The sequence below is a fragment of the Drosophila grimshawi genome, unplaced genomic scaffold (assembly GCF_018153295.1).
Source record: "Drosophila grimshawi isolate 15287-2541.00 unplaced genomic scaffold, ASM1815329v1 contig_44, whole genome shotgun sequence".
In the NCBI taxonomy this organism is placed as follows: domain Eukaryota; kingdom Metazoa; phylum Arthropoda; class Insecta; order Diptera; family Drosophilidae; genus Drosophila; species Drosophila grimshawi.
This window is the reverse complement of record NW_025063240.1, coordinates 7,518,399-7,540,615: the sequence shown is the minus strand read 5'-3', so window position 1 is coordinate 7,540,615 and position 22,217 is coordinate 7,518,399. Positions and strand designations below refer to the sequence as shown.

At 37.6% G+C, this 22,217-nt stretch overlaps 1 long non-coding RNA gene across 1 annotated transcript in view; it reads left to right on the top strand.

The window, feature by feature from the left end:
* The window catches only part of LOC122322628, a 127,301-nt gene that overhangs the window by 37,277 nt on the left and 67,807 nt on the right, over window positions 1–22,217 (top strand). Inside the window, exon 2 of the long non-coding RNA XR_006246727.1 lies at window positions 134–266. This is a non-coding gene — a long non-coding RNA (uncharacterized LOC122322628). The remainder of the gene's footprint in view (window positions 1–133; window positions 267–22,217) is intronic.

Genomic DNA, 22,217 nt, shown 5'->3' with positions numbered 1-22,217 from the left:
AGCTAGCATTTGAAGGCTTGTGATTGCATAAGTCTTTAGCATTACTTACACTCAATTCATCTGCTGGTTGATATGCTTCAGTTAAGTTTGGCCAGAAAGAAATTCACCTTAAATTCATTTCATTTCTTTGCAGCTCGTAAAATTGGCTTCTTTATTTGACCAGCATTTGGCTTTGGCCGTTGAGCATCGCATATGGTCGGTTAAGCAAAACATTTTTGCAATCGAATGGAGCGCAGCTGAATCAAGTTTTCAATTCAAATATGCAGGTAATAAATTAAATATTACTTCATAATATTTAATATTCCCAGCAGAGATGATGGCAAATTCAACTGGAAAAGTTGTTTTAATAGTAAGACTTTTGCATTGTAAATTATTGCTTTCAAATTTGTTATGCACCAAAGTTGTTGAACAAAAATATTAAGCTTAGTTAACTTTAATAATCTTATATAATACCAGCAGTTTTAATCGATATTTTAATATAAATATATATATTGAAAAAGACAAATACTTAATTGATACAAGAAGGTTAACAAACAATCAAAAATAAATCATTTTTATTTACACATTACGCACAATACTCAATCTTTTATTTAGATATTCACGTTTTGTATATAATCTACTTTTTTATTATTTATTTATTTATTTTTGTGAGAAATACGTATTCTGTTTCAACTGTATTATGCACATAACACAAATTTGGCGTATAAAAATGTATAAATTTGGTTTTCAACATTTTACTTTGTACAACTTTTGAACTGGAAAACTAAGTTCAAATCGTTTTGTTTTGTAAGAAAGTTGATCTAGAAATGAAAGTTTCTAGCATACTAAAGAATCCACATACAACTGTGGCCACAGACACGCACACACACACACTCACACACACACACACACACAGATTTTCAAACTTGGCGTAAAATAGATTGTTAAAAAATAGGGAAATAAAATCAGATACCAAAAGCGTTTATCTACCAACCAACTAATTCTTACAAATTATGAGTGGCCAAGCTAGAGAGAGATAGAGAGAGAGAGACAGAGAGAGAGAGATTGATATAGAGGAAGGAGGAGAGAGACGGAGAAAGGTCTTAAGATTTGGTCTGTCGCCTCTAATAACTATGTGCCTGGTTATTATAAAACTTTTTCCATTTGGCAAAAGTTTTACGCATGAAAATGCGACTTTCGAAAAGAGGAGAAAACAATAAGAAAAAATAAAATAGAATGTAGTGAAAGAGCCAGCGACACACGCACAGGCAAAATGAAACGATCAAAATGTGGCAAAAGTGAAGCAATTTACCAGAACACGTCCAAGCATTATGCTATAAAAGCAATGGAAGGGGATTAGAGGGGTGGTTTAGTGATATGTATGGGTGGTTGTCCTGCTCTATCGCTGGGAGTGACTTAAGAAATTTCATGCACAACATATACAAAGTTTTGCAGTGACTTTTGTAAAGCATTTGCTGCTGCTGCTTCTTCTTCTCTCTCAAGTGCATGTGGCTTGGTTACAAATGTTGCCAAGAGTTGTGTGTGTGTGTGTGTGTGTCCTATATATCCAGGCGCAAACTTCCAGGGGCAGCATTTGAATTTGAAATTGAAAACAAGTTTATAACGTGAATTGGCAAATATAGCGCTGCTTGCAAAGGGGCTGAGTGTTGGTGGGGGGTGTGTCGTAAAAGATTTTGCTGCTGCCACGCACGAATGACATTGTCAAACACTCTCTCTCTCTCACACACACACACACACACACACACAGATGCACACACATACACAGTGGCACCCTAAGCTGTTCCATATTGACGCACTTGTTACTGAAGTAGCAACTCTTAAAGGGACTTTGGACTTGCGTTCTTCTCTCTCTCTCTCTCTCTCTCTCTGTCTCTCTGTCTATTTGCGTGGTCTTGGACGACTTTTGGATGCCATTTGTTGTTGCATACATTTGTTTTGTAACTGTGTCGATCCACAAACTCTTTACCTACCCCGTACACACCCCCCCCTTTCTCACACACCCCATTCATTTGCGTAAGTCGCTTTCAACGCTTGAAAGCCGTGGGGCAAACTGTTTGCTCGCCTCGTTTTCCATTCAAATTGCTTTCTTTTTCTTTCCGCCTATATAAATATGAGTACGCATAGTGTATACTATATAGAACATATATACATTTCTGATTTATGTATATAAATGCACATGTTGTTCGCAAGGCGCTTTGTGTTCCATTTACCTAGAGAAATGCAAATATTGTTGACGCAGTTGCAACTGTTTTTTTTTAGTTGTGGCAAATACAGGTCAAGTTTCTTGCTCAGGAATGTGACATGTTTGCGTGTGTGTGTGTATTTGTGTGTGTATTTGTGTGTGTGTGTTTGTGTGTGTGTGTTTTTGTGTGTGTTTGCATATATATCGCGGGTAAAGTGCTCGGGGCAAGAAAGATTTTTAAGTGCAATATTTAGCATATATATGCTAAAATTATACAACTGCAACTCATCCTTGGAAAAACGATTTAGTTTTCTAAAACTTGCCTTAATGATATTAAAATTGTTGTTTATTTTCAAATATACAACTCCAGATTTCTATAAGTTAAAGTTATGTATTTATATTCATGATGCATGATTATATTTTTTGAATATTCAAGATAGTTGTACTGTTTTTAATAATATCCAATAGTTTTTATTCATTAAGAAAATATGTGTTGTCATTTGACAATATACTTTTTTTATTGTTTTTTAGATTGAATTCCTTTTTAAACTTTTCCGTTTAAAGAACTTCTGCGAATAGCAAACAAATTTAATTATTAATTAGTTAAGCGTAACTGTATCGCTCTAATGACTAGTTGAATAAATGAAACAGCTGAAAAAGTAAAAACAAATACAAAAATGACTGGTATATAAAGCCTGGGCTTCATTAGTCAGTTTAGTTTAACACGCGACAGCAACAAGAAACATTGTGAAGAGAAACTTAGCCACTTCCAGCAATATGAATTCGATTTGCTTGTTTGCCTATTTCACCGTGATCGCTGCCGTTATTGCAACTGCTGATCATGCCCGCCATGGGGCAGGCGGTAAAAATGGGGATATTGTGTACGTGAACATCGATTCAGGTACAGTTCGCTCAAAATCGGTCACAACTGTCACAACTCCAAAAGCCACAACTAGCACAACGGCGACTCCCACAGTGGCTGCCACCGATGCCAAGGTAACCAAGGAAGTAAAGCCTACCGATGCAACTCAGGCAGGCGAAGCAACTACAGCTGGAACAGAAGCTGTCAAGCATGACGTAGGGGAAACCCGCAGCAGTGTGGCAACAGTCACGACTGCAGCTGCTCCGGAGGTGACTAACTCAACTGAGAAGTTAATTCATAAATATTAACCTTATGATATCTGGCTTGAACACATGTAATTTATTGTACAATCTAAACAAGGCGATGGTATTTCAATAGTTTGAATATATATACAAAATCATATCTCTTAAAAACGGGAAAAAATTAAATAAAATTAATCTTAATTGCACAAAAAAGTTATCTTTTTTTGGTGTCAAATATCACATTGCAAGAATCGATTAAATTCTAAACGATTCACAGCTGCAGGTAGAATAGTTATCAAATGGCTTAACACACCGTATGCCATGTAATCGGAGAAGAACTAGTGGCAACAAGGACATCACGTATCCTTTTCAGTGCAATAAACACGATTGGCAAAAGCGAGCGATAAGTTAAACTGACTGTGTCCTGCACATTGTCCTGTGTTTACCTGCAGCATCCTTCATTGTCGCCAAGCGGACAAGCGACAAACTAAAAAATTTAACAAAACCAATTATTTGATTTAAAAATTCCATTAAAAGATAAAAACAAGCAGCACACAGCTGAGAGCTGAGAAGCACGTTGTGGCGGAAGCAAGTACTCCTGCCAAGATTGCTGGCTGTTGTGGCCGCCTGTTGACATGCCGGGCCGTCCTCAAGTCAAGGAGCAGCTCCCGTTGTCTTGAGAGAGATAAGCTGCAAAAAACGGCAAAAAGGAAAACCTTAAAGGGTTTAACACGTGCAGCATTGTCGCCATGTCCACAGTCTGGAGCCATAAATAAAAGTCGCACTTGGCGCCAGAGCTAGAAAAACCAAAACAACAACAACAACAATACAACTAAGGGCAAAAGACAAGGCAAAGGACATTGACAGGGGCCAGCATTAAGACAGTAACAGTAACAGTAACAGTGACAGGCCGACACTTTGATAATGATGACAGCCAATTGTGGTTGCTGAATACGACTCCAAATATTTTTTGCTACTTTTCTTGGCAGATACATGTTGAGATCGAATGTTGATCTGGAAAAAAGTTAAAAGTAAAATTGCAAATTTTAGATTATTGTTTATTTTTGCAATAATAAAAGACACTTTTATTTTGTGGAATTTATCTTAAGGTCAAAAGTGTTTCTTATTGTTCACAATTAGTTGAAGACTGCTACAAATATAATAAGCAACTGTTCGATGCAGATTAGTTTTTAATATATTTATTCTCATTCTTAGTTTTAGCTTTCCATTTTCTCTGTGTGTTTCTCTGTCTTCCTCTTCCTCTCCCTCTCTCTCGACTCGTCTATGTTGTCAGCAACAGCAGTTGTGTAACTGTTCTCCAGATGTCAACAATTTATGTTTTGGCTTCTGGTTTATTAGGCAAGGGTTACTTGGCAACTGCGTACAACGGGGCGTATGAGTGGATTGATAAACATTTAGCTAGACTGCAATTAGCAGCCATCGCCCACAGCTTGGCAGTGGAACAAAACGTTTAAATTGGCATTCCATCTCTATACAGCTTCTCCTGCTGTGTGTTTACAGACCGATGACCTATAAAATAGTATTTCATTATTAGTTGTTGATCAGCAAGGGAAATGTAGTAAAATATGAAAAATGTAAGCTGTGTTTTGCAGAAAGTTTTTCGCTTTGGCTTACAATTAACAATTCTTCAATGATGTGTCATTATGTGTGTCATTACTGCAAGAGTATTTCATCTTCATCACCTCAAGAGAAGAACTGTTTTGTAGCTGGTTTTATTATTTTGTTGGCACAATGCTTTTTGTTGGGTCGTTGGCTCCCGTCTTTGCTGCACTTTGTGCCAAAGTGTAATTGAAATACACATTGAAACTTTAAGCATAATGCTCTTACAACTTGTATATATTTTTTTTCTTTAGCAAAACTATAAAATACATATTATATGGGAGCAGAAGCTGTGGCACCAGTTGGTAGGGGGCCAAAGTACATAAGTAGAAATGATGTGCGCATGAGGATGAAACGGATGCAGACGGCATGAAAGTTAGACTCAAAGCCACAGTCAGAGTTGGCATATGAAGGAAACAACAACAACAATAACAACAACAACGAATGCAGCAAATATGATTTAATAGTGCAAAGTGCTTCTTCCTTGCTTCGAACTGCATCCGTAACTTTCAGCAGTGCTGCTCCCTGGGCATAATTTTGTTAGCGAGTCAAGTTGAAGGCTGAGGAGTGTCTTAGTTTATGGCTACGATTGTGGCTGTGGTGAGGCTTGGGGATGGTTTTGGGTATGTTTCTATCTGAAGTTTCTGCGGTGGCCAGCGTAGCGCCTGACAGCCAGCTGTCAAGTTCTGTGGCTTACACAAAATTTAAATAAATTGATGATCGACTTGGATGAGCGAGGAGAGAGTGCGAAGCTGTGAGGAAGCCGCCTCTTGCCACGTCCTGCAGTTGATTTGCTAAGCCCACTGGCTATAAGTTGCACCGAAGCATTTCTTTTTGATCCAACACTGCTGAAAACTTGCCACACAAATTATATTAGAGCGTCGAGTGGTTGGAACTCCGTTGCCGTTGCCGTTGCCATTTGCCATTGCCATTGCCTGCAGCCGAGCTGCAACTACTGCCAAATTGTATTATGCATGAAAAGCAGCCAGGCGCTTTCGTAGACACATGTTGTTGAAATGCGGTAACTGTTCCCACAGCTGCCAGCTGGCCTAATTGGCTACCAGTACAGTCTTGTGCTGCAGCAAGAAACGCCATGTGGTTTCAAGTATTCCGAGGCAGTCTGTTTACTAACTAATTGGACATGTGACTGCATGAAGTTCTTTTAAACTGTTTATTAACTTTTCGTTCGATTGTATGCAGTTTATCGATGAGTGTGCGTGCCTCCAACGCTGTTCATCAGCACAGCAAGTATAAATCTGTCAAAAAACACTCATACGCCCCGTTTGGCTGTCAGCAAACTACTTACGAATCTCCCCTCCTGCCGCACACAATAAAACGCCATTTAATCGAACGTGTCATTAAACTTTCCATCAATTTGTGACGCACACGAGAACAAAAAGGAAAATAAGTCGTAAAATGTCGCTGACAACTTTTTGTGTGTGTTTTGTTTTTATTTTTATTTTTATTTTTTTCGTCATGTCTTCGCTTCTGCTTTTCACTTTTAAGTTGGACATAAAACTTTTTACCACCCACAAAAACATGCATGCAACATACACACATGCTTCGCTTATAAACAATTTAAGCCATACATGTGTTGTTATTGCAGCACAAGACAAACAGACTAGAGCTGAGCTTGCAACCACCAAGCCCCGCCACCCAAATCTGCCACCAACCATTTGGTGCTGCCTCGCTTAACAGTTTTGTGCAGCCAAAACGTGTTTATGTCTGTTCATTGTCACATTTACTTGTAAAGTTTGCTTTTTTCTTAACCCCACCAGAAGCAACCCACACAGAAGCAACCCCACCGGCTGCTTGGCATATGCCATCGAAACGGCTGCCACTGCCACTGCTACTGCCACTGCCACTTTGGGCCAGGCCAAGAGTGCGCTCCTTAGACATGTCAGCGACACAACAGACACTTGCAGTCTGCACCAGAAACACGGCGAGCAAAACTACAAAAAAAAAAACAAAAAAAATTGGCAAGCTGAAGCAAAACGGAAGCAAATAAGCACAGCATAGACGACGATTAAAAGTGCAGACATCTCTGGGACATAAACAAGGCACAAAGTTACAAAAAAAAAAAAAAAAGAAAACAGACACACGAGAGTCGAGAACTAAAACAAAAGTTGCCACAGTGTTAGCATCAGCCAAAAGATTTTTTCTCGATCTTGACGTTGTCGTCGTTAACTTTGCGTCAAAAACTGCAAACATATACAGCCACAGACACACACACACGAAGATGCACAAGTTGCAGTGCACAAAGGATATGTTGGGCTTCCGTCGATTTACAATTCAAGGAATTGCATTGAGTAACTGACTTAAATATAGCATAGTTAGTCTCACGGTTTAATTAGTCAATATATGCAGTCTTAGTAAGAACTAGCAGTAACTTAATTTAATTATTTTATTGTTATATTGTGATATTTATAATTATTTTTGTTTTAAAGTTCAAAAACTACAATTTCTTGACTGTTTTTCATTTACCTATGCCAATTTTCATCTTGAATAAACCTAAAGTTTGCTTGTACTACTGTTCCAAATTTGACTTTCTATAACTTAATTATATCTTATTTGTGAGTCAATGATTTTCCGATATTTTGCAATTTATTGGGATTCCACTCAATTATTTTTTTTTGCCCTTTTATAAAGCTCCTTTGCAGCATAGAAAGCTCGACATTTTCAGTCCGATTTTCGTTGCATTTGTTGTTGATGTTTTTGTGTCTGTTCTCTTTGCTGGTAGCCCGGAAACGTCTGCTTAGCGGTTGCATTTCCGTTTTGGCGTCTGTCTCTCTCAACTGCAGCTGCCTTACACCTCAAACACACACATACTTACAGACACACACAGACACACAGTCTCAAATGGATGCAGAGCATATATAAATATGCATACGTGCGGATGGTGCGCCTTTTTAACCCTCGCCACGCCCTTAACTCAAACCAGCACCGTGTGCACTTCACCCACTTGAGAAATAAGGATTACAATTTCATTTCAATTTCCTGCTTCTGCTTGTTATGCGCACAAACAAAATGCAGCAGCAGCTTCAGCAGCCAAGAATGGTAGCTACTTGCCACGCCCTGCCCTGCAAAGGCAAGGCGTCATATGTGAGCCTCTGTATGTGTGTGTGTGTGTGTTTGTGTGTGTTTGTGTGTTTGTGTGTACGTGTTGTTTACTCAAGGCTTAAGGTTTAAAATGGATTTGTTTGACTGGCAGCCAGCCGGCTTGAGCACGACTACACACTGAGCAGATACCCAGCAGATACTCCTATCCCCCGCACCCCACCAATGGCTGCAATAGCTCCTATCAGTCCTTCTTGCCTATTGCGAACACATGTCGTACACGCTCAACGCCATTTAAGCTATTTAACAGCTTCCTTAAGCTGCAGTTTTCCTCTCTGCTTTGCCTAGTTTTCAATTTACTTTAGCTTTTCCCTTCGCATTGCATTTGCCTTTGTCTTTTTATTTTTTGTTTTTTATTTTGTTGTTGTTGCTGTTGTTGCCTTGGCCATGCCTTAATTAGCTTTTGTTCGCTTCGCAAAAAGTTTTGTTTCGTTTTGTTTGTTTTTTCATTATTTTTTTTTGTATTTTATTTTTGTTTGCCTGCTGTTGGCCTTTATTATTATTTTCAAGCGTTTTTTAATTTGTAATTTTTATGCCGCTTCTCTTGCCTTCTTCCATGTTGCAACATCATCAGCATCATCATCATCATCAGCGTTTTGTTCTTCGTCTTGGTGCACATTAAGCGCTTCTTTCTTTAGCTGCAATTGAGTTCTTGAGTGTAATGGCAAAAGTTTAATGAAAATTGGGTAGTTAGTTGGCATTTAAGTTGCTTACATTTTGGCTAAGTGAAATCGTTTGCGGTTCAGGTGCTAACTCTCTCTCTCTCTCACACACACTTGAAATAATGGAATACCATTTGGTTAATAGCTTAAAGTGCAGCAGGTTTTCTAATTAGTCATTAGTCGTTTAGTCATAGCAAATACTAACCCATTTCCACTTTCCCCTTACGTAATTTGATAACATCTCACAATGTCAGTTATCGGAATTTATTCCAGAGGTGCATTCACCAGCTTTGAAACACATGTTTACACGATTATTATCTTCAAATACAAAGTGTTCGTTGTAGAAACAGTTGCATAAAAGCTTGGGCAGAAATTGCAATTAGCTTAGTCTGACATTGAAATGCAAAAAGTGTTGTTATTAACATTTGGCGTGGTCCTTGCCTTGGTGCTTCATACCCAGCAGGACCCAATACAAAGTCCTAATGGATTTGTACCTGATGGTTCCCTAACAAACGAATATCCGACATGGTTACTCGAAGAAGATAGGACAAGTCCACTAAAAGCGCAGCATGCCATTCAAACCGGCATTGACAGACCCACTAAAGTGCCCCGTAATAATATCAGACGGAGGAGGACTACAAGAACCGGCAAATCAACCCAACAGCCAAGAAGAAAAATTAATTCGAGCCACAGAATGCACAGGAAGCAAACGACTATATCAAATCGTAGAAATGAATACCCGCAAACCACTCACTCAGTTGACGTGACACACAAGCGGGGCTCAGCAAGATACAACAAAAGACGCACCAATAAAAAAAATCCAATTTATCGTGCAGAATATTGACAGAAACTGAATAAACTGTAATGAAACTTACTAAAACTGTATCAATAAATTATATATTTTTCGTAGGGATTTTGATTCCATTGCCGACAAAGTTGAGCAGAATAAAAGATTGAAGCAAAACTTTGGTTTGTCCCAAAGCAATCTTCATCATATACTTCTAATTTTGATGCAAATTTGTTCATAAATATTCATTGTTCAAATCGGAAAGGTGAAGAAATACCCTTAAAAATTACATCAAATTGTACACTAAAAAGAATTTATTTCTTAAGTTTTTATTTTTATTTGTAGATTCTTTTAAGTTTTTATTTTCTTTGTAGATTGTTTTGCATTTATATCTACATCAATTTTCAGCCAACATTTTATTGTATTAAAAATAAAGTTAAATTTTATTTCAATAAAGAATTCAATTTTTTCTCTAAGTGTAGCACAATTTGTGGCCAAAGAACAAACGCACCAGTGAAGACAAACGTCAGGGAAAATTGTAAAATTGCACTGGGTAAAAATTTTCTGGTCCTCTGGCTATGTCGATGGTCGATGCTTTTGTTTCACATTTCGCTCGCATGGTGGCATGCTACATGTAGCATTGTGGCACGTATTGAAATGGAACACATTTTTATGCAACAAATATGAATTGTGCAGGGAGTTGGGTGTCTGAAGCCGAATGCTGCTTGTTGTTGTTGTTGTTACTGCCACAACATTTTGTGGCGCTGAAAATCGGGCATTAGCGTTTGTTTGATTTAGGTCAGTGCGACTTTGTATGCCCCTATGCCACGCCCACAACTGGCAGTTGGACGGGAGTTCTGGCTTATCCTAACGAATGTGGCTGCTTTTCATTTAAATTGAAATGAACAACGTCTATTGTGTTTTGAGGCACTGTTTTGAATTCTCATGTTGCTGTTGTTGCTGTTGGCCTGTTGTTGTTGTTGTTGCAGCTGCTGCGCTTTTAATCTGTGTCAAAATATTTTCCATGTACATATTTGCCCCCGTGCGTTTCCCTCATGCATTTGCTACACTTTAGCGCTGGGGAAATGTTTTTCGACATATGTTTGTAAATAAAATGTGCCCTGCACCATAAATTTGTTTTCCACATTTTCCATTTTTGTCCACATATTTATTGTTTTTTTCACTTGCAAATTTATTTATGCTGGAGTTCTACGTTTGAAATATTTTGGTTTTTAGTTCGTATTTTTTCAATATTTGAGCAATTGCCGACGCTTCTGTGATTTGTGTGTGTGTGTGGAGTTAGTTATGTGTTTTGTTTCTAGGGATTAGTCGCTGGCAGTGGCAAAATATGAATTGCTTGTACTAAGTTGATGTTGCAGTCGTTGAGAGTTCACACGCCTTGCCACAGATTTGCTGGGGGATAAAATTAAATGTTTCCATTTCGCACTCGAACTACAAGCCTTTCACACATATATTTATTCGGAGTTTTCTTTACTGTTTTATAAAATATAAATATACTATAGATTAGCAACGTTTGATTGATATTTCATATTTAGTTGTCTGTCAATTTATAATTGAGTACATATCAATAACACATTTTTTTAAGCAAGTTTTCAAACAATATACCATAAAAATGTATTCCCTGTTCGCATTGATAGCTGTATTCCATTATTTTAAGCACTAAAAACGGGCAACTAGAAACTAAATTTAGTATATATCTGATATGTTCTAGCTTGCTAACATATCAATGGTTTATGTGCCATGCGAGCTCCATTAAAATTGTTTATGATGTTGTTTTTGTTGCTTTAGAACGGTTGTACAATAATTTATGACTAAAATAGTTAATGAATTGAAAAAATGTCATGTGACAGCAGAGCGCATGAAATGTTTTTTATACAAATGTCCAGTCTGTGTTGCCTGGCGCCGATATGTGGCCACTTCCCATACTTCCCACTCTGCCCACCATTTCCATCATGGTCTGTCTGTGTGAGGTAAACCGACTGACTGCCTCCGTGATTGGCAGCTGCATTGATAAGTGCCGCAGAGCCATAAAAGTGTGCATAGCCTGCAGTCCGGCTGTTGATCAATAAATAACTTTCAAACCTTTTTTTTTTGTTGGCCAAAACAAGGCAAGGAGTTTATGTAAATGGAAGCCAACTGCTTTTTACGGTGCCTCAAAAAGCTGTGACTAATATGGGCCTGCTTTAAAATGATTAAGACTTACAGTTAGCTGGATTTTTAATATTTTGGTTAATGTGCTATAAAAGATGCAAGTAGCTTGACAGAGATTCAGTGCGTTCCAAGTATTTCATCAGCTACAATGCATCTGCTAAAGCTACTCTTGGTCTGCCCACTGCTGCTGGTTTCTTCAGCAATTCAGGACTTGACGACTCTTGGCCCAGGAACCACGAACTATTCTACTTCTACGATGCTTACTCTGATATACATTAATAGAACGACCAACAAGCTTAATAGCACCAGCTCCAGCAACTCCAACGCAACAGCGACAACTCCAACTCCTGAAATCGCAACCAACAATTCAACTGTGATTATTTCTACAACGAACTTATTTAATAGATTTCTAGCTTTTACCACGCGTCCTTCAGACAGTACGACAACTGACACAATCACAACAACATCTACGACCACAAAGCGTTCTTTTAATTATCCAAATTATATCAAACATCAAAATGCAACAACAACAACGAAAGCCACAACAACATCGATTGAACTCATAACAATGGCAAGATCCACATCTGTAAAGCCCACAAAGTCGCCAGAGGTTAACATCTCAACTCAACACCAAATAAATATGACCTCAACTCAAGGCCTGAAGTTGCATGCTGCCCTTAATACCAAAACTACAATAAAAATGTTTATTCTCAAAAAGGATCTAAATTCCACAAGCAGCGGCTGCGTCAAATGTGAGATTAATTTAACTATTGCAGTCTTCCTGTTCCTGTTGATATTAAGGGAGCTGTAAAGAATGTGAATTTATATTTTGAGGCCTTTAAAATTATCATTTACTATTATACATTAACTATTTACTTATCTTATTCGTGTGATAAGCAATAATGAATAGAGTAAATGTATTATTTGATTGGTTAAAGCCATTTAAATTTGACAGTAAATGAAGAAACTGTGTTTTTATCTTCTAGTCCTTGTGCGCTGGATTTCTAGTTCATTTTCATTTACAAGTTCAATTTTATCAACTAAATCAAACAAAAATGCGCCCAATATTACACATAATGGAATTACAAAAAATTAGCTGAATGCGTGTCAAATCAAAAAAATGTATCTATTTTTTTGTTGGTTCAACATCTGCGCCCGACAACTGGTTCATGTGCTTTATGGACATATATGTTTTGATATACATTCGCAACATAAAATATGTCACAGACTGCTCGTAAATTCATTTAGCGCATAAAATAGCGAATGGAATTGCCAGTAAATTATTAATCATTTAAAAGTGCATGCAATATTTGTTTTAATTTGTTTGGCTTTTCGGAGGCGCCAGACCAAAAAACGAGAAACCAATCTGCAAACTAGTGAATGCATCTGGTTTACTCGTACGCAAATATTTGCATGGCCAACAAATCTATAAATATTTTATGCACGTTCCCCATTAGTTGGCGCGTGTTGTCATCGATGAGAATTGAAAGTTTTTTGGGGTGTGTCAAGTTCACGGCATGAAGTGTGGCAAGTTGCAAGTTTCCTGGCTAAGCGGCCATCAAAATGCCATTCGGCACACAACACTTGACAGCTGTGTTACTTATGCTACAGAGATGCACACCAAAAAATAAAATACGAATAAAAAAATATATATTTCAACAGCTTAGGATTAAATTTTACCCTTACCCTTACCCTTACTATGATTCATAAGTGTAACAAAATATTAGCATATTATAAGAAGGAAAAACAGACTTTCAACTTTTTACTCTGGGATATATTGCTGATAGTCTATATAATTATACGATCGGATTTGATTTCCCATGGAAAGTATTTAGTTAACCTTCAAAATGTCGCATTGTATGCATTTCAATACAGTCTACTTAAGAAAGGGTATTCAAAGGTAAAAGAATGAAATGATTTGTGCACAGCTGTTGCGATTTGCACCTTGCGAAAGTTTCCATTTGCCTTGCCATTTCTTGACATCAAGTTCACATGCGTTGCTTTTGGCCATGTTGACCCAGCTGATGGCGAAAGAGGAAATAAAAAACAACGATTTCAACATGACTTGTCAAAAAAAAAGAAAGTTGAACCGGAACTTTGCAGACCATGCGGTGCCAAAAACTTTCGGCTAGACGCATTCAAGTTTCTTAAATCGATGAAAATATAATTATCGTCTTTGTACACGGATTACAGTATTGAATCTTTTCATATATGTATATATTTAAAAAATAATAAATAATAAACGCTTATATTCTAGTCAATGCAGTGATAGATTTTAGATTAAACAGATTGTTCATTTAATTGCAGATGTTGGCTGTCACATATAATTAAATGTGGAATTAAACTGATTATATTTTATTCACTTGATTTGCGATTTGTTATTTGTATGTGATCTGTGCTTTATGAAATGTCTCCTCTTCTTTTGGATTTTGGATGTAGATTTTGAGTCTTGTTGGACTTCAGTTGTAATCGATAGAGTTGTTGTTGTGTCGGTTGGAGTCGCTGTAGTGGTTGATGGAGTTGTTACTGTAGTTGTGGTTGGTGGCTCCGTAGTTGTTGTGCTCAGGGCATCGAGCTTGAGTGTCTCAAAAGCCATGTCGTCGAAACTCACGTAAGGCACATCCACAGTTTTCTCAAACTCATTTGTAGATTTCATAAACATCGTCCAGGCATTCGGATCGGCTAAAGACCGAGCTGTTAGAATACTCAGAATGAGCAGCAGACAAAGTTTTAAATTTAGCATTGTGTGTCTTGAGATTGTTGAAGCCAAAAGACTGACTGACTTTCTGCAAGCAAATCTTCCTTTTTATATCGTATATTAAAAATCTGTTTTTATTTTATTTTTTAATTTTAGTTCAGATTTGTTTTGGTAGTTGTTAATGCTTCAAGTGCTGAATGAAACGGAAAAACAGCTGCTTATAACAAGAAGTGAGTCAATTATTTTAATCGTTTGCCCAGCAAATGTAGTATAAAAGTAGCCACGATTGCAGCTTGAAAGTAGTTCACTCTGAATAGTGCTTGTGGCAAATTACCAAAATGCGTTTTGTACCCGCTTTGGCATTTCCCGTTCTTTGTGCTGTGGTCTTTGTGTCGTGGCCAAATGTCGTCAAGGCTGACGCGTTGGCTGAGGCAGCCTTGTCGGAAAACGCTGAGCTTAAAAAACAACTGATGACAAGAAAAACGACAACGTTGTCACCCAAGGCCTTGTTCCTTATGCACGCCAACCCCGGAAAAACCAAAATCACAACCACCACAAGCACCACCACAGCTAAGCCAAAGACCAAGGCCAAGTCCAGGCCGAAGACAAAGCCTGCCCGTAAGAGTCGAGCCCAATGCAGCAGGTGCCCCACCAACTCCACAGTCATCACTCACATGGAGAAATCCGAAAATGGAATATCAACCGATCCTTCCGTAAACGCCAAGCCCCTTGGCGATGCGAGTTTAGTTGCACTTCATCATTCGGATGACATGAAAATGGACGCCGACGTGCCATTGCCATCGATTGCACCTGGGAAATCCAGTGATGAAGCCACCATATTGCTTGCAAATGGTACTTTGCAGGAGGTGCGAACCAAAGCTGATCTCATAGCACTTGATACTGTAAATGTAACTAAAGAGGACTTAAATATCTTTCCCTGAGAATGCAGAAACTTTGAAATTATTTTCTTCAACAATTACTAAATATTTAAACATAAATATTATATACTAAACTCTTATAAATATTTACATATGAAACTAAAACAATTATAATAATAGGGAATTGTCCACTACTTAATAAAATCTATTTATTTGTGCTACTAAATATCTTTACAGTTTTGTTTTTTGCGCTACGCATTTATTTTAAAATACTTTGAAAGTATTTCCAACTTATATTTTTAAATATTTTTTTGATAACAGAAAGTATTTCCAATTTTAATTGTTAAATATTTGTATTGATTTCAATAAGTATTTCCCATGAAATTTACTTTTTACCAACTTTTCTAATTGGACACAAGTTATAATCGAGCTAAAAATTAAGTATTTCTGTGTTCAACTAAACTGAATTCAATACAATTTTGAAATGCATATTTGACAAAACATATTAGCATTAAAATGCAATTTGGTTGCGTTAAACTCCTTGAAATACTTAAGTAAAATCTAATGATAGTAAACATGCAATAACCCTGACATGGACGTAGTCATGAACATGGACATGGCCTTTGCTAAATACCAAATTGCAAATGCCAAATGTAAAATGCAAATTGCAGATTCAAAATGCAAGGCACAAATTCTCATTGTAGCTAAAAAGCAGATAACAAATAACCGAGAAAAAGTTAATAAATGCCGAAACATAGCCATAATTTCCAGTTACTTTTCTAATCTGATGATATTATTAGTGGCCATAAATTTTCGCGTGCTTTCATAAATTGTTCGTGCATAAATTCTTGGGCTGAAATCTCTGCTGCTGTTAGTTGACCAATGGTGCACCTCCTTGATGCCGTTACCCGACCCTATCTGGAGCAATGAATATGTTGTTGGGTCTTGCAGCAGCTTTTCAAATATTCATTCATGCAAATTCATTAGCGTATTTTTTTTTGCTGTTTTCTGTGCCGTTGCCGGCGCCGACACCGAAGCGTCGCGTTATGAATACAAAGGCTGCACATTGAGCAGACAGCAAAAAGAAAGTTACGTATACGTATTTTATATAACGTACACGCCACCGCAACCGGCTAAAAAATCAGCAACAAAAAGCAAATAAAGTGCACAGCAATGTAAAGTGGTTTGTTATATTATTTTTTTTGTTTTGTTTTTTTTCTTTAAGCCGCTGCAAACGATTGAGTTTTCTTCATTTTGTTTTGGTGTGCGCTTGTCGACCGCCATTTTCCACGTAGGCAACTCTTAAGAATCGCGGAAAACGCTTTCAAAGTGTGTGTGTGGCGAAAGGAAATTTGCACAAAAAGCAGCTTCGCCTGCTTCTGCTGCTGTTATTAAAAATACAACGTAGTAAATTAAAAAACTGCTAAAGAAGGGGAACAATATTAGAAAAACGCAACAAAAGTTGGTGAAAAACTTTCATCTGTCTGTCGGCGTCTTGGCAGTGGTTTTTCTCCAGGACCTTTTTTGCTATACCGCGTTTCGTTTCGACTCGTTTTCGCTAATGCTTTCGTTTCGTTTTGTTCTGTTTTGGTTTGCTTTCGCGCATTTGCCGCTTTTTTAATTTCTCAACAAGCTTTTTAACGTCAAAATAAGCGTAATATCTAGTTGTACTCGGATGGCAAAAATAAAACAAGAAAATAAACAGAAGCGGCAGACGAAAGAGAAATATGTTTAGCAATGCGGAAGTAAGCATATTATTTTACTATTTTTTTACCAGAGTCTGAAGAGCTAGCTCTTTGCCTTTTTGCTCAATTTATATATTTATTTTTTTGAACGTACTTTTAATTATGCAAGTGAAATGTTAATTTACGTGAAGGGAAATAGTAAGCATTGTTCTCCTTCTTTGCTTTATGAGTTGCTTTTCATTCCATATTAAAAATGGAACTCTCAAACTTCCAGATAATTAACTGAATATGAAAGTAGTTTAATATAAATAAATAATACGATTAAAAATATTTCCTTTTTACTTGTTTCTTTCCAGGTTAGTTGCTGACTAAATATATGAAGGGTAAGCTGTTTGAAATACAAGATGATCATCTTTTTGTTAGTTTAGTGAATGATTAATATTACTATTATTTTTAGAATTAGATAAACATTTTTATTGTATGCTTAACCCCGTGTTCTTTGATTTTCTAAAACTGTTTATCTTCAAAATTTAACAAAACATCAACTAAGAAGTCCATTTCTATTTACCAAATCGCAAAAATCTCAGCTCCAGTTTAACAATCACTTCCATCGTCATCCAAATTTTTATGAGTCAACCACAAAAGCTGGTATTACGAGTTTGTCTTTGGCCATAAATAAGCGATTACCACAAGTTTTTATATGGTTTTAACTGCTGAGAGCGCGTTAGCTGGACTTGTGTCTATAATTTGGTTTATAGTTAGAAATGCTTGTAAATTTGCGTAAATTTACTATCGTTTTATCATTTTCGAAAACCTTTTCAATATATTAACTGTCAGGGCGCCAGAAATTATGCAACAAAAATATGCGAAGCGAAAGCAAACGAAAGCAACGATTGAGATAAATATCGTGCATAAATATCATAAAAGAAAGCACCATAAAAACGCGCAGATTATCTAAGAATGTGTTTGGGGATAAGAAGGTCGAGAATGGAGGCACAAACTTTGAGTTTAGATATCAGCGACAGTTTATCTCTGCGGTAAGTCTCAGAAACAGGCAATGGGGCAATGTCAAAGCATTATGAAAAATGTAGCACGCCTAAAAATATGTTTGAAGCACAAATGCAAAGCAATTTAGCGTAAAAAGGCAGCCAAGTGTGGGCCAAGGGCGCAGTAGCCAGAGGAAACTGCTTTTGCAAAGGCAAATTTCGATTCAGCGTGCTGGAAATATTGGTGCCGTTGTTGTTGTTGTTGTTGTTGTTGCCTCTGTGGAATGCCTTTGTGGCTGGCGTGAAGGCTTTCAAATCAAATGAGTGGGCACAATGTGCGCCCATATGAAACTCAAAACAGGGGTTGGGGACTGCAGATTGTCATGTCGAGCCAGCCACAACGCACGCCCCCAAAAAGAAGATGAAGAAGAGGAAAAAAAAAACTAATTTATTACTTTAATTCGCGTTCAAAGTGGCTGCCGTTTGTCTCTTCCTGTTTTACAATTTTTGTTGAGTGCCAAGTTATAAATGATGCGTCATTCAGGACTTATCCGACCACCACACCCCCCACCCAACCTCATCGCATACCAAATGGCCCCCGTTCCGTCCCCCAAACAACTGCTATATCATATTATGCGGAACCATGGTGTCGTAAATCGCTTTTCGAATGCTGCATCTATTGGCATTTTCTTGTTCCCTCTGTATGTGCGTGTGTGTGTGGCTGTGTGTGTGTGGCTGTGTGTGTGTGTGGGTGTCGAGTATTCGAGTATTTCGATTTTTATCAGTTTTGCGGCATCATGTAACCCAGTTTCCATTCTGCTGAACTAACCTTGTAAGCGTACACAAATTTATGTGTACTATGCAGGCTAAAAAGAGGAGGTGACTTCTGATTCTGCTTCTGCTGCTGCTTCGGCTTCTATACAACTGTCTCCGGCTTTGTGCGCTGCGCTTTGTTGTGATTTATTGCGTACTCCTTGGCGGATTTTCCTATTTTGTACAACAGTTTTTTGTGTTCCTTTTCTTTTACATGTGTTTTTTTTTAAGTTGATATTTTATTTCTTATTTCTTCCATACTGACTTCACAAGCTGCAAGGCTTAAAGTGATTGTTAGTTTACAGTCTGTGTGTGTTGTATGTGTGTGTGTGTGTATGTGTTTGCTTTTGATTTACTGTTTGCTGTGATTTAAAAGTTTTAGTGTGAGCACTGACAAATAAAGTTGTCTTTGCATGGTCAGTGCAAAGCAAAGCTTGAATGCCACTGTGCATTTGTTTAGAAGCACTTTAAGTTGTATTGACTTTTGTTTTCTAAATTTAGTTTAAAAACAATCCAATATAGTTAAAAACTGCAGAAAACAGTAGTCAAAATAGTAAATCCAAAGTTTAATTGTTGTTGTTGGAGTGAAAAAGCATTTATTTAAAAATTTCCAAATACTCTAATTTTTATTCATATTTTATTTTTATTTTTATATATTATATTCATTTATTTATGAATTAATTTATTGGTTCCGATCATTTTATAAACTCTTATAACTATTGAATTCCAAGCAATTCCGATTACTTAAGGCTGCTTAGGCAAGGCAATTTATTTATCGGTTGCCCATGACAACTCTGCCATGAATCTGTGCGCTTAAGCGGTTATACTTAAGAGGATATCGCTTATGTCACTTTAAACTGTTATGTGAATCGACATCGACTGCGTAATGGCATTGCCCATAATCTGAAATGTATGTCATTATATTTTAAGTATTCTACTTCAAGTGCTGCACTCCTCACTTCATTGCGTACCCCGTGTCGTATGTGTAATATCACTATAAACAAAATCTAATGCAAATATCACTTGAACTGTGCCACCTTAAGTCCTATGTTACATAGACGCCTGCATTCGCAGACGATACGCAAGCGCCGCTGGAGCAATAACCACTTAACACGTACACGACATCATCGTCCTTTCGTCCCTGCGTCCTTGTGTACTTCATCCTCGGCGACAAAAGCTCAAACAGTGCAGAGCACTGCAAGAACGTTCGGCGCGCCAATAACAATCATACGCCCCATTGCGCAGCTTCACTACAAACAACAAATACAAAAAAGGAAAAACACACACACACACACACAGACATTGAAAAAACAAAAAATAAAATAAGAAAGGAATCTGAAATTAAATTTTTAACCTTCATTAAACGCTTTGTTGACACGGGGCCAGAAACTTTAAAACAGGTTGCCTTGTGCCCCTCCTTGTCGCCTTGCGACTTTCTGCTGCTGCTACTTAACACTTTTTATCATTTAATCCTGGTGCCGGAACAGGACAATGCCAAAGACAGCTGACGTTCGAGCCAGCCAAGCGGCCACCCAGCCAGCAAGCTAGGCAGCCATGCAGCCAGCCAGCTAGCTGTGGCCTGGTAATAAATTTTAAGGACATTAAATTTGTTAACAGCAATTTAACTATTAACGACAGGCAAAGGGCAACAGCAGACGACCCCAGCAGGCCACACTACAATAAATTCCAATGCTGGAACTGCCTTAAATTATGAAACTGAACTGAACAAAAAAATCTGTGGGAATTCTTCGTCAAATTCCATATGTGGAGCCTTAAAAACGTATTAGAAAATGTGTTGGCGTTGTTAGGTGGCCAATTTCATGATTTTTTTCAAGTGTACTGACTCATCCATTAACGAGGATTACTTTCATTTCCAAAAACATCTCCGCCAACTGCCTGCTCAGTTTTTCTCTCTTGACTTGGCCAAGAAATACACCCGAACGTATGTGGAATTTTAATTCGATGCAAGAGGCGGAAACAGTCAACCAAACCAGGAACAGCCTGGACGGAAGTGGGTTAAAAGCAACGCACACACACACACACACACACATGCAAATGTTTGCTTACTGTCTGCCCTCTCCCTCTCTTTCTCTCTCTCTCTCTGTCTGCCTCTCGTATTCTTGTAAGCCATAATATCGATTAAGGATTATGATAATGATTGTGTGCTTATGTTGTAATTGCAAAACTCAAACAGCTACCGATGCACGCAGTCACACACACACACACACACACTCACACCCACACAGCAAAGGTTACACATACACAAGCACCATGTGTGTGTGTTTGTGTGTGCGCTTATGTGTGGTTGTTTGAGGTTTTGTTGTCGCGCAGGTTTATATGCATGAATAAGTCGTGAAGATTGATTAGGAATTTGTGTCATGGTATTAATGCGCTTGTTGTTGTTGTTTTGTATAATTGCTCAATGTCGCGTTTTCGTTGTCAGGCTCATGAAAACATAATCCACATACACACACGTGCATACACATTACACACACACATACACACACTCGCTCATATGTTAACCCGAAAATCCGCTTTTTGGTTAATTTGACATCAGCTGAATTTTGGTAGCGTTTACATCCTTTGCCCCTCTTTCTCTCTCCCGCTTTCCTTCTTACTTACTGCTTTTTAATAATTTATAGTTAATTGACTGTTGGCACAATAACAATAAGCTATAATTTCTTGTTAATTAGTGGTCTTACGAGAATATGATAAACAACTCAATTAGAATGTTATTTCAAATTCTGTTCGAATACAATTTTCGTCTTAGTTGGAGAAAGGTAAATTGGTGGTAAATTGCAGCAGATATAAATATGCAGTTTTATTCTGAATACTGTATAAATAATATTGTAAGCATTAAATAACTGCAAGTATCCACTATATGACATTTGAATATGATTAATCTGATGTACCCATACTTAAACCATAACAGACTTACTAAGTTGAGTAACTTCTTGCAGTCTAAACTCATTATTTTCATTTCGATCTCATTGCCAATTAGAGTTGTCAGCGCAGAGGTGGAAAATGACTAGGATTTTCTGAACTTTTCACACAATTCTCAACATGGTTTTACCATTTATGCAACTTTTCTTGCGCTTCAAAGGCTTTTAGCCACGCTTCCTTTTGTTTTGTTTTATTCGCCTGCTTTTAGTTATAAGCGAAAAAAAAAATAACAAAATGGAGCAGGGCAACCAACTGACAGCTTCTTTTGTCACTTTTTGCTGGATGGTGCGAAGAACGAACCACGGGGAAAAGCCACATAAAAAGCCGGAAACTTTGTTGCTAAACAGCCAAACAAATAGATATGAATTTACGTGAGCAGTATGTATAATTTGTGTGTGTGTGATGTGTGTGTGTGTGGTGTGTGTGTTCGTTGCAGTTTTTGTTGCCCCATTTTTCCCCCAGCTGTTTTTATAACAAGGATTTCCTTTCGCTTATTTTTTGTCTGCCATTCCGTTGTTGCATTGTTTTTCATTAGGCATTAAAAATTGTTTTCCCTGCGCTGTCGACTTA